This window comes from Plecotus auritus, assembly GCF_963455305.1.
Source record: "Plecotus auritus genome assembly, chromosome: 6".
In the NCBI taxonomy this organism is placed as follows: domain Eukaryota; kingdom Metazoa; phylum Chordata; class Mammalia; order Chiroptera; family Vespertilionidae; genus Plecotus; species Plecotus auritus.
This window is the reverse complement of record NC_137773.1, coordinates 95,127,399-95,138,752: the sequence shown is the minus strand read 5'-3', so window position 1 is coordinate 95,138,752 and position 11,354 is coordinate 95,127,399. Positions and strand designations below refer to the sequence as shown.

The 11,354-nt window shown below is 44.9% G+C and overlaps 1 protein-coding gene across 7 annotated transcripts in view; it reads left to right on the top strand.

Annotated features, from left to right (window-relative positions):
* Positions 1-2,837: 2,837 nt before the first annotated feature.
* BRD4 (bromodomain containing 4) overlaps positions 2,838-11,354 on the top strand; it is a gene marked incomplete at its 3' end in the record, with an annotated part of 90,819 nt that continues 82,302 nt past the window's right edge. For 2 of the 7 annotated variants that reach the window (XM_080675618.1, XM_080675621.1), the window contains exon 1: positions 2,846-3,104. Of the gene's footprint in view, positions 3,105-3,465; positions 3,556-11,354 lie in introns of those variants that run through there. The other 5 variants (XM_080675617.1, XM_080675616.1, XM_080675619.1 and 2 more) reach the window with 5 other exon arrangements.

The following is an 11,354-nucleotide window of genomic DNA, read 5'->3' as shown; positions in this document are numbered from 1 at the left end:
GCTTTATTTTTCCTCCATATTCTTTTACATTATTCAATTAAAATAGTTTCATGTATTACTTTACTAAAAACAAATACCAGTCAGAATTACATTGTGTAATACTTCATATTTCATTCTTTAATGTTTTATTAATCTTTTCTGTTTTTCAGTATTGAAAACATAGTAATTACAAGAGAAGTAAAAAAGAGCTTATCAAAATGTGAACCACCCTTGCCAAAACCGGTTTGGCTCAGTGGATAGAGCGTCGGCCTGCGGACTCAAGGGTCCCGGGTTCGATTCCGGTCAAGGGCATGTGCCTTGGTTGCGGGCACGTCCCCAGTGGGGGGTGTGCAGGAGGCAGCTGATCGATGTTTCTCTCTCATCGATGTTTCTAACTCTCTATCCCTCTCCCGTCCTCTCTGTGGAAAATCAACAAAATATATTTAAAAAAAAAAAAAAATGTGAACCACCCTGGCTGGTGTGGCTCCATGGATGAACATTGACCTATGAACCAGGAGGTCATGGTTCAATTCCAGGTCAGGGCACATGCCTGGGTTGTGCTCCATCACCAATAGGGGGCATTCAGGAGGCAGTCCATCAATGATTCTCTCTCATCGATGTTTCTTTCCCTTCCTCTCTGAAATCAATAAAAAATATTTTTAAAAAATGTGAACCATTAAGTAATGAGACTATTAAACTGATTCAACTGAATAAACATTTTCTGAGTTTGAGCTATCTGTGAAGAGTTAGGCTATGTAAGCATTATGGAAGACAAAAACAATGAGACGTTGTCCTAAAATATTTTTGGAGACAGCTTTGGAACTCCCTTTACAGCTTCCATATTCTCTTCAGATTGGATTTGATTTCTAGCAATGGCCAAAAACCCTCCAGTTGGGTCCAGTAAATCAAGCTAAATATTTATGGTTTTGTCTAAAATCAACTCTGACTCTAGAGTCAAAGAAAAAATTTTATTATGTAACTTGCAAACTGGGAACTGCAAATTACTTCCAAAGACATTTATTGTCTGCAACAATAAATTAAGTGGATAATGCAACAAGGCAACTGTGGGAAAAGGGCAGCTTAAAATGGATACATTCTGGCCCTAGGCGGTTTGGCTCAGAGGACAGAGTGTTGGCCTGTGGACTCAAGAGTCCGGGTTTGATTCTCGTCAAGGGCACATGCCTGGGTTGCACGCTCGATCCCCAGTAGGGGGCGTGCAGGAGGCAGCCCATCAATGATTCTCTCTCATCATTGATGTTTCTATCTCTCTCCTCTCCTCCCTTCTCTCTGATATCAATAAAAATGTATTTTTAAAAAATGGATACATTCTGGTTTCCTTTAAAAAATAAAAAGTTGGTTGTTCCATATTCACTTAGCCCTGTGTACCTTCCTATTCTTTATTCCATCTCCAACTATTTCCTGCAAATTGCCCAGCATACAAAGTTAGGAGCCAAAAGATATTCACCAGTTTCAATATTCTGTAATACAGAATTAGAAGGAAGCTTACTAATGAACCAACCAATGACTATTACTGCCTTTATTTTTTAATTACGTATATTTTTTTAGAATAACTTGAGTCTGCTATTATTATTATTATTTTAAACTATATTTTTATTGATTTTAGAGAGGAAGGGGGAAAGAGATAGAAACATCAATGATGAGAATCATTGATTGGCTGCCTCCTGCACGCCCCCTACTGGGGATTGAGCCTGCAACCCAGGCACGCACCCGAATGGAACCCGAGACCGGTCAGTCCGCAGGACAAGGCTCTATCCACTGAGCCAAACCAGCTAGGGCGAGTCTGCTATTTTTAAAAGATTGGGACTAAAAATGCCAAGAGTACAGATAAGAGCAAAGGGGAAAGGAGGTTATGTTTCCCCTTTGAAAATTTTCATAGAATCATTTTAAGCTGCAAGCGACCTAAATAAACCTAATGTCATTTTCTTTTTAAATATATTTTTATTGATTTCAGAGAAGAAGGGAGGAGAGAGAAACGTCAATGATGAGAATCATTGATCGGCTGCCTCCTGCACACTCCCTACTGGGGATCGAGCCTGAAACCCGGTCATGTGCCCAGACCAGGAATCCAATGGTGACCTCCTGATTCATAGGTCGACGCTCAACCACTGAGAACACCGGCCGGGCAAATCTAATGTCATTTAATGGAGCTGACTTGTAGTTGAGTCTTAAGGACAAGAAGGAGGTCAGCTGGGGGACAAATGGAGGGAGAGTGCTCTAGGCCCGCAGTTCAGCACCTTCCAGTTTTTACATCTATCTTAGCTACCGGTGGCTAGCCAAGAAAGATGTCACGTCAGCCTTGTTGATAGCCTCAACTCTTCCCCTCACCCCAGGGCTGGCGCCCCAGTCGCAGCAGCTCGCTTGCCCTAGTGGCCCAGCACCCCCAAACTCCTCCTACACCCTTCAGATTCCCCTCCGGGGAGGAGCTTTCCTCAAAATTGGTCTCTCCTCGGCCTCTGCCACCCGTCTTTGAGATTTCTCATCACCGGCCTTCCCCTTTGAGGGTCGATCATCAGAACCTTCCTAAATTTTGGACGTCTATCTCTGCCTTCATATCTTTCCCCTGAACGCAGCCTCTGGTCTCCCCACGGTCCCTTCCCTCAGTCTGCACGGGATTTGAGGAACTTCTCCCTCTGTCTGCCAGGTCTCCTCAGCCTCCTCCCTCGGTCTTCGGGGCCCCGCCCTCCATCTGAAGAGTCCCCCTCGCTGGGCCTGAGGGGTTCCCCAGCCCCCGCCTGCCCACCTCGCGCACTTACCTCGCGGCAGCGGGCTCTCCCGAGCTCGCACGCTCCGGGCGCGATCTCGGGGGCGCGCACGCCGGGCGGCGGCGACGCCGGGCCGCGCGCACAGCGTGCACGGTGACGTCAGTGCGCTGGCGGCGGCGGCGGCGGCGGTGGCGGCGGTAAGGCTGTTTGTTCTGCTCTCCCGCAGCCAAGGTGCCGAAGCAGTGGCTGCGACGGTGGCGGCTGCCGGCGGTGCTCGCCGGCGAGCGGGGCCTGTGAGCGCGGCGGAGCGGCGGGCGCGACGGGCGGGCCCCGGCGCCGCATAGCAACTCCAAGAGGAGGCTGCGGCGGCCGGTGGGGGCGGCGTGCGGCCTAGCGTTTCAGGTGAGGACCAGTGCCCTTCGGGGCGACGGAAGGCTCAGGGCGGCCAGCGAGGGCTCTCAGCGCCGCCCGCGTCACCTGCATTGCGTAATGGGGCCGGTGCGCCAGTTCCGACGCCATCGGCGCGAGGGTAGGAAGGCCGGGGCGACGCGGGCTCGGGCCTGCGGGCCTCCCGCGTACCCGCGCCGCCCACTCGCGCCGGGGTCGCCTGCGCCGTTGGCGTCGGGGCGTCGGGCCGCTCGCTCGCCCCGTCTTTGGCGCCGACGCCCCCGGGGTCGGGTCGGTCAGCGGGGCGGGGGCTCTCGCGGGGGGCGCGTGCGCCGCGGCGGAGCGGGCGGGCGGCCGGGGGTGGGGGGGCGGGCCAAGGCGCTCAGCACTTCCTGTCGCCGCCATTTTGTCAAGTGAGGAGGAGGAGGAAGCGGCCGCTGCGGGGCCAGCGGCGCGCCCGGCCCGGGTAAGTCCGGGCCCGGCGAGGTGGCCGCGGCGCCGCCGTCCTCGGAGCTGTCTTGGCCTCAGCCCGACCGCTCACGTGGGTCGTGTCCGGCGCGCTCTTTGCCCACCCCGGCGCCATGGTCCTTATGCCTGGGCTGGGGCAACGCGCCCCCGCCCCCATTTCCTCACCTTCCCGAGTGTCCTCGGAGCTCTGCGGAGAACGCGGCTGTTCCCTCCCAGGAGGAGGCTGCCGCTGCACTCCGCCTTGGGGGCGAGCCTGGCTCTCTTTACTCAACTACTTTCAGCCTGGCAGCCCCTCGCTGGGCGCTTTGTTTTGCTGGGTCGGTGCTCGCTTGGCGTCCTTGCCACTGCCCCGTTTATTTGCGGTGTTATGCGGGGTGATGGTTTGGAGTTGGGATGTGATGGAGTTGTGATTCGGCGAAATAAAATGACCTCCCCCCACGGAAATAGCACAGCTTTACCTAACTGAGACGCCCCCAAAGCCTGGCCTTGGACGAAGATGGGAAATCCCACTTTGGTGTAGTGGATAGTGTTCAGGCCGGTGGATGAGTCATGTGCTTTTGCTGAGTGGCTGGCTGACTTCCCTTTTACGCAAGACCACGCACTGTTTTTTGAAGTGTTTTTATGTAGTTGTTTACTCATTTGATGTTTAATGCAACCTGGTGGGGTTTATATTCTTGGCCCTTGGGTTCATTTTTACCTGTGTGTTGGATGCAAGAAATGACCTCCTGCAGTCTGCCTAATGAGACTTGAAGTGTCTTTGCTTACCTTTGAGAGGGCTGTAGATGTCCGAGTTTACAAAAACGAAGTCTCGGTGTACCTCTAAGCCAGTGGCTCTTTGGTGCTGTAATACAGTTGGGAGATTTTCATGAATGAGGTTGTCAAGTTCCTTAAATTGTGAGCCCTTGGAATTTGTAGTCCTTAGAATTTGTAACACAAGCGATATTCAACAGGATTTATGAATGTGATTCAATTTCAAGGTTTTAGATGACAGTTTTATGACCTTGCCAGTAATTTAATAAAACATTCTTTTCGTTTTAATTTGGATGGGGATTATCTTCCAGCAAGGCATTGTAGATAACCAACTTCTCCCCAAAAGCTTCAACCTGGGGCAGGCAAAACTCTCAGATGGTTTCAGTTTACCAAATCGAGAAGGAAAAGTCTGGTCTGAAACAAAATGCATCCCCTAATTATCCACCATATCCCCTATCTTGGTAGGAAACAGTACTAAGGACTGAAGATGTGGAGTAAATGAGTCTTAGACTTTGTTTCCAAAAGTTATCTTTTTGAGCCAGTTGTGATCTTTGTACTAAATTGCACTTCTGCTTTTGGTGGTGGTGGGTATTTTCGTGTAACACAAATCGGATTATTGAATGCCTTCTCTTTTTTTCTATTTTTCATATTTTTTTAAAAAATTAAATTCAGCCAAAACCGGTTTGGCTCAGTGGATAGAGCGTCGGCCTGCGGACTGAAAGGTCCCAGGTTCGATTCCGGTCAAGGGCACGTAACTTGGTTGCGGGCACATCCCCAGTAGGAGGTGTGCAGGAGGCAGCTGATCGATGTTTCTCTCTCATCGATGTTTCTAACTCTCTATCCCTCTTTCTTCCTCTCTGTAAAAAATCAATAAAATATATTTTAAAAAAATTAAATTCATTTTAGAGAGAGGGAGAGAGAAACATCCATCACTTGCCTCCCGAATGCACCCGACTGGGAATCGAACCCGAAACCTGGGTATGTGCCCTGGCTGGGAATCAAACCTGCCACCTTTCAGTGGACAGTATGTGGGGATTCCTTGCTGATGATGACAGTTAACTCAAGGCATGAGTTTATGCTCTGGCTTCAACCAACAGCCACACTGGCCTCACTTTTTTTTTTTTTTTTTTAAATATATTTTATTGATATTTTACAGAGAGGAAGGGAGAGGGATAGAGAGTTAGAAACATAGATGAGAGAGAAACATCGATCAGCTGCCTCCTGCACACCTCCTACTGGGGATGTGCCGGCAACCAAGGTACGTGCCCTTGACCGGAATCGAACCTGGGACCTTTCAGTCCGCAGGCTGACGCTCTATCCACTGAGCCAAACCGGTTTCGGCCTCACTTTTTCTTAATTTAAAGCAAAAACCATTTGGTGCTTCAGTAACTTGAAGACTCTGGGCTGTTAAAAATTCGAACAGCCCACTGTCACTCTTTCACAATTATGTGCATGTAAAATGTTTTAATTTTTGATACTAAATAAATTTGTGAAGTAGGTTGTGTTTGTCTTTGTGTTTGTCTTTATGTGGTAAAAGTATTAAAATAAAGGCTTGTCACTGAAAATTGCTACTAACGTCACTGGACATTCACATTTGCACAGTGAGGATTGTGGGGATTCCTTGCTGATGATGACATTTAACTCAAAAGGCATGAGTTTGTGCTCTGACGTGTTCTCTGTGATTAGAGTGTTGTTCCATGTCAATTCCTGATCAGGACACAAGCCCAGGTTCTGGTCAGGCCACATGTGTGAGACAACCAATGGATTTTGTCTTTTACATCAATGATTCTGTCTCCCTCTCCCATTCTCTGGCTCTAGAATCAATAAAAAGGCATATCCTCGGGTGTGGATTAAAAAAAAAAAACACGGCATGAGTCTAAAAATAAAATTGCCCTAAATTATTTTCTTTTTACTGGACTGTTAAGTTCCATGAAGACAGGGTTTTGTTTGTTTCGCTTTGTCTATTTTTATTCTATATTGTATCCTTAATTCCTATAAGACAGTGGTCGGCAGACTGCGGCTCTGTTGACTAATGAGTTTGCCGACCACTGCTATAAGAGCACATAAAATAGTCTTTGAATGAATAAACTGAAGAGATAATTGAGCAAGAATTTGGAATGTCCAAAATACCAACTGCAAATAATTCCTTTTATGTTAATAAAATGTTAACAGGGGACATAATTGGTCAGTAGGACTTACAAGGAATGTGAATTTTAACTAAGATAACATTAAGCTCTCTAAAAATTTCGGTAAACTTATTAATAGTCTAGGCAGTGTGGCATGTAGTATTTCTGTGCACAGTCTACTGTATATTTCCTACTTAGCAGTTTGAAATGTGGTGAGTGGGTTTAGGCTGTTGTTCAACTCTGACCTGAGAAAAGTGTCTTAAGAGAGTGATAAATCGTGCCAAATAATAAACAGGTATGGGTAGCATTTCTTAATGTGACTCTCATATTGTCAATAAAAACTTGATTGAAAAAAAGATTGAGCACTTTCTTTGTGAAATTCTCATTTCATGTGTATGTGATTGGCTAATCCATATCAACAATTAGTTCCTGAGCTCTTACTATGCACAAGGGAAGACAAAAAGATATTTGCTTGATGACTTTTGTTTGGTACATATATTCTTATTAATGTATTCATCCCCAAAGTATTTATCGAATATAAACTATGTATAATGACAGCTTTACTTAGACATAATTTACACATGATACAGTTCACCAATTTAAAATGTACAATTCAGCCCTGGCCAGTGGGGGCATTGTCCCTTGTACCCTATGGTCACCAGCAAAAGACAATCAATGTATCTCTCTAATTGATGGCCCTCCCGTTTCCTCTCTAAAAATCAACAATAATAAAAACATTTAAAGTGTATAATCCAGTGTTTGCCTATTTTGTATATTTCAGGAATTATATAACACATAACTTTGTGTCTAGCTGCTTTCACGCGGTATGTTTTCAGGGTTTGTACTGTAGTATGAATCAGTACTTTGTTCCTTTTATAACTGAATGCTATTCCATTATATGGGTGTACTACATTTTATCCCTTCATCAGTTGATAGATACTTGAAATGCTATCAATGTTCATGTGCACGTTTTTGTGTGGACATGTATTAATTTCTCTTTGGTAGATGCCTATGCATGGAATTGCTGGGTCATGGTAACTAACTTTTTGAGGCTACACAATAAATAACTTCTTAACGGCATTGATTTTCTAGTGCTTTCACAGAAGTCTTAAAAGAAAAGCTTAATGGAATATGGTATGGCCAAAAGAATGAGGAAATGAAAGTGCAAGGATGTCAGCATGTTGACATGTAGTACAATCTGGGTAGTTTGATTCCCATTTAGTTTTTTAAATTATACATTGTTGGAGAACAGTTTGAAATTCTAATAAGGCACAGAAAACAGTTTGGAAGATGTACCCCAAACATGTACTGTTATGAAGGGAGATTTTAGAAATATTTAATTTTTTCCTTCAGTCTAAACAGGCTTCAAGTTAATAAATTTGATTTTAAAAACCTGCATCTATATATCCCAGCATAAATCATGGATGTATTCCATTCTAAAGAAATATAGTTAGAGCAAAGCAACCATCTGTCCCATTCATCCCTGAAGGGAATAGACTTGGTTGGTCCACATTTGAAAATGAGATTGTAAGGTTTTGTTTTTTTCTTAATATGTTTGCTTGTCTTTTATTGATTTCAAAGAGAGAAGGGAGAGTAAGAGAGGGATAGAAACATCAATGATAAGAATCATTGATTGGCTGCCTCCTGCACATCTCCTACTGGGATTGAGCCCTCAACCCAGGCATGTGCCCTGACAGGGGGAATCAAACTGTGACCTCCTGGTTCATGGGTCAGTGCTCAACCACCTTGCCACACTGGCTGGGCTGTAAGGATTTTTTCTTTAAAAACAAAAGTAGCACGTGATCATTTTAAAGAATTTGGAAAACAGAATGTTAAGATGGTGTTAAACGTGAAAAAACATCTTTTAAATCTATTTTTATTCTAGTCTTTCTACCTGAGTAACAAAATCGGATGTATTCTTTAACTTTAAAAAAAAAATTACATTGTGAACATTTCCAAAATGCTATGTTTCAAATGTTTGCCTAAGCCCTGGCTGCTATGGTGTAGTGGTTAGAGTATTGGCCCTCACACCAAAGGGTCTCAGGTTCAGTTCCTTAACAAGAGGAGTGCTTGGGTTGCAGGTTTGATTTCCAGTGAGTGTGGGAGGCAACCAACCAATCGATGTGTCTCTCACATCCATGTTTCTCTCTGTCCCTTCCTCCCTCCAAAAATCAATGGGGAGGGGGGAATCCTTGGGTAAGGATTAACAAAAAGAAAACAAAGGTAAATGCTTGCCTAATCTAACATAAAATACTATAGTTTAATTCTGCTATTTTTGCATGTGACTTTTAAGTTTTCTCTTTTTTCATGTCTGGAGTGGGAATTACTAGACCAAACCGGTGTGCATTTTTGAAAACTGGATACAAATTAGTTTTCTAGAAAAGTTCCATGAATTTCCTTTTTTTCCCTCCCACAGCTTAACACAGTGTCTTGTTTATAAGGGTGAGGTTTTTAACATTATCCTCCCACACATAGCAATTGTGTGAAAACAAAATGTTGTCTTGAGTTTGTTCTGAGAAGCAGAAGTGTCTCAGATCTTGCTCCATGACTTTTCTACTCTCTTTTGCCCAGAGCTGGACTTTGTTTCCTGAATTCCTGACCCTAAACTAGGAGTCCAGTGTTATCTGAATGCTCAGGGGAGAGTGACTGGGAGGGCTTGAATGGACTCTTGGTGTCCAATCCTATCTCATTTTCTTCTGGCCTGCTCTAACCATTGTGGCACAGTTAGACCCCATTTTGAATCTTGGCCCTGCTGTCCGCTCTGTGACCTTCAGACTGTCCCTCAATCTTCCCCAAACTCCATTTACGAATCTTTCAGCTGACAGTAAAATGAGGCAGTGCCCTCTCAAGGTTAGCTACTTGCTTGCTGTCATTGACCATAGCCAAAATTGAAATGAGATTAGGTACGGGGGTAAGAGAGTCACACTGATGAGGGCTAGGAAAATGCACTAGGTGGCACCAAGATCAGCCAGGTGCCTTTCTGAATGAAGGGAGGGGGTTAAGGTTGTTTTTAAGTGAGGATTTGTTTTTATCTGATAGTGAGATTAAAAGTGGTGATAATGGGATTGGTGGAAAAGTGGCAGCTCTGGGTACTGCCACCCAGGGATCCTGGCTGAAGAGTTTGGGGAAATGATCCAGCAGAGGAAGGTGGTCCAGTGTATCCTCGGGCCTAAACTGTAACGAGTCTGTTTCATTAAAGCCTGGTTATCTGGACAAAGGCAATGGCCAGGTTGTCAGAAATTGCTGATGAACTGAGGTTTTTCCAGCGTCCCTTCATACCTTCCCTGCTTTCTTTGGCCTTGATTTGAATTGTGTTGACATCTGTCTTTGGTGAAAAGATTCTGGTCTCCTGGAAGATTTGTGTCACAAGTCAGGACATCCCTAAAAGGGGGACAAGATAGCTGGATATGCCAGGGAAACATTTCCTGGCTGGAAGGCTGAGATCCAGCTAATGGATTTTGGGCCTATTGACCAGAACAGTGGTCGGCAAACTGCGGCTCGCGAGCCACATGCAGCTCTTTGGCCCTTTGAGTGTGGCTCTTCCACAAAATACCACGGCCTGGGCGAGTCTATTTTGAAGAAGTGGCATTAGAAGAAGTTTAAGTTTAAAAAATTTGGCTCTCAAAAGAAATTTCAATCGTCGTACTGTTGATATTTGGCTCTGTTGACTAATGAGTTTGCCGACCACTGGACCAGAAGAACCATTCCATGCCACTCACCATTACTAGGTGCTGTTAGGATCCAGTTCATGTGGAAATGCCTTTTGTGTTAAACCCAATTGGAGAACATATTTCTTTCAGAAATTTACCAAATCTGAGTATTTAACTGTCAATTAAGAGTACTCAAATGCATATGCCATTTCTTTTTGACCTCTGACATCTTACAAATAAATACTTTTTTGTTGTTGTTCATGCTAGGTATAGGGTATTCTGTGATCTTTTCCTTGACAGTGTTGGCCTGTTCTCCCAACGTAGAAAATTCCAGGACTTTGGGCTGTGTTAGCAGGGTTGGTTGGGCTTGGATGGAACTGTGTACCAGAGAGAGAGAACTATGGAGTCTACTGTCAGGTTTCAGTCCCAGTCAGACCCCCTTCTGGCCTTGACCTCAGGCAAGTTACATAATTCCTAAACATGTCCCATTACTTGTAAAATGGGTTTTGATGCGGGGGTGGAAGGGTGGTGTCTCATATTTTTATTGTGTTCAGATTGGGAGAATAAGGAGGAGCCTCTAATTATATTCTGGTGGGGGATAGGGAGTGCTTGCTTTGCTTTGCCTGAAGAGTTTTGAAAAAAGCTATCCAAGCCCCATTTTGCCTGCGGTCATCTTCTTGGTCTTGTTGTCCACTTACAGCTGAAACTTCTTGTTTGTTCCTAGTTGCTGTTATGTCCACAGACATTGGCACACTGTGAAGCAGTGCCAGGGGAGACTTGGGCTTGGGCCTTGTGCAATTTCCAGAAACAAGAATTAGTAATTCCTATGTCCTTGTGGGTGGCTAATGTCCCCAGTTGTCTTACCCCAGGCAATGACACATACATGCCTGTGGGTGAATTGGCATTTGAGATTTTGTTTTGTGTAAAAGAAAAGGAAGAGTGAGATAAATTTATGATTTTACACTTGAAACACTTTCCACTGTATTTGAGGAAACACATATTTCGTGGGAGTAGGTTGTTATTGTGAGAGTTGAAATGGGAGAACTGCATGGAGTATGGAACCTGCCAGCACAGGTTGTGGGGCGGGTGCTGGCTGTGGGAAGGAGTACACTATGCCTGCCTTGGACCAGTTGTATACCCTCCCAAGCCTCAGTTTCCCATATGTGAAATGGGATAATAGATTTTGGCTCTAAGAACTTTGACCAGTATCTAGATTTTTAAGAGAAAGTAATTCTTGTTTTATTATGTGTTTTTCAAACTGTGGGTAATGG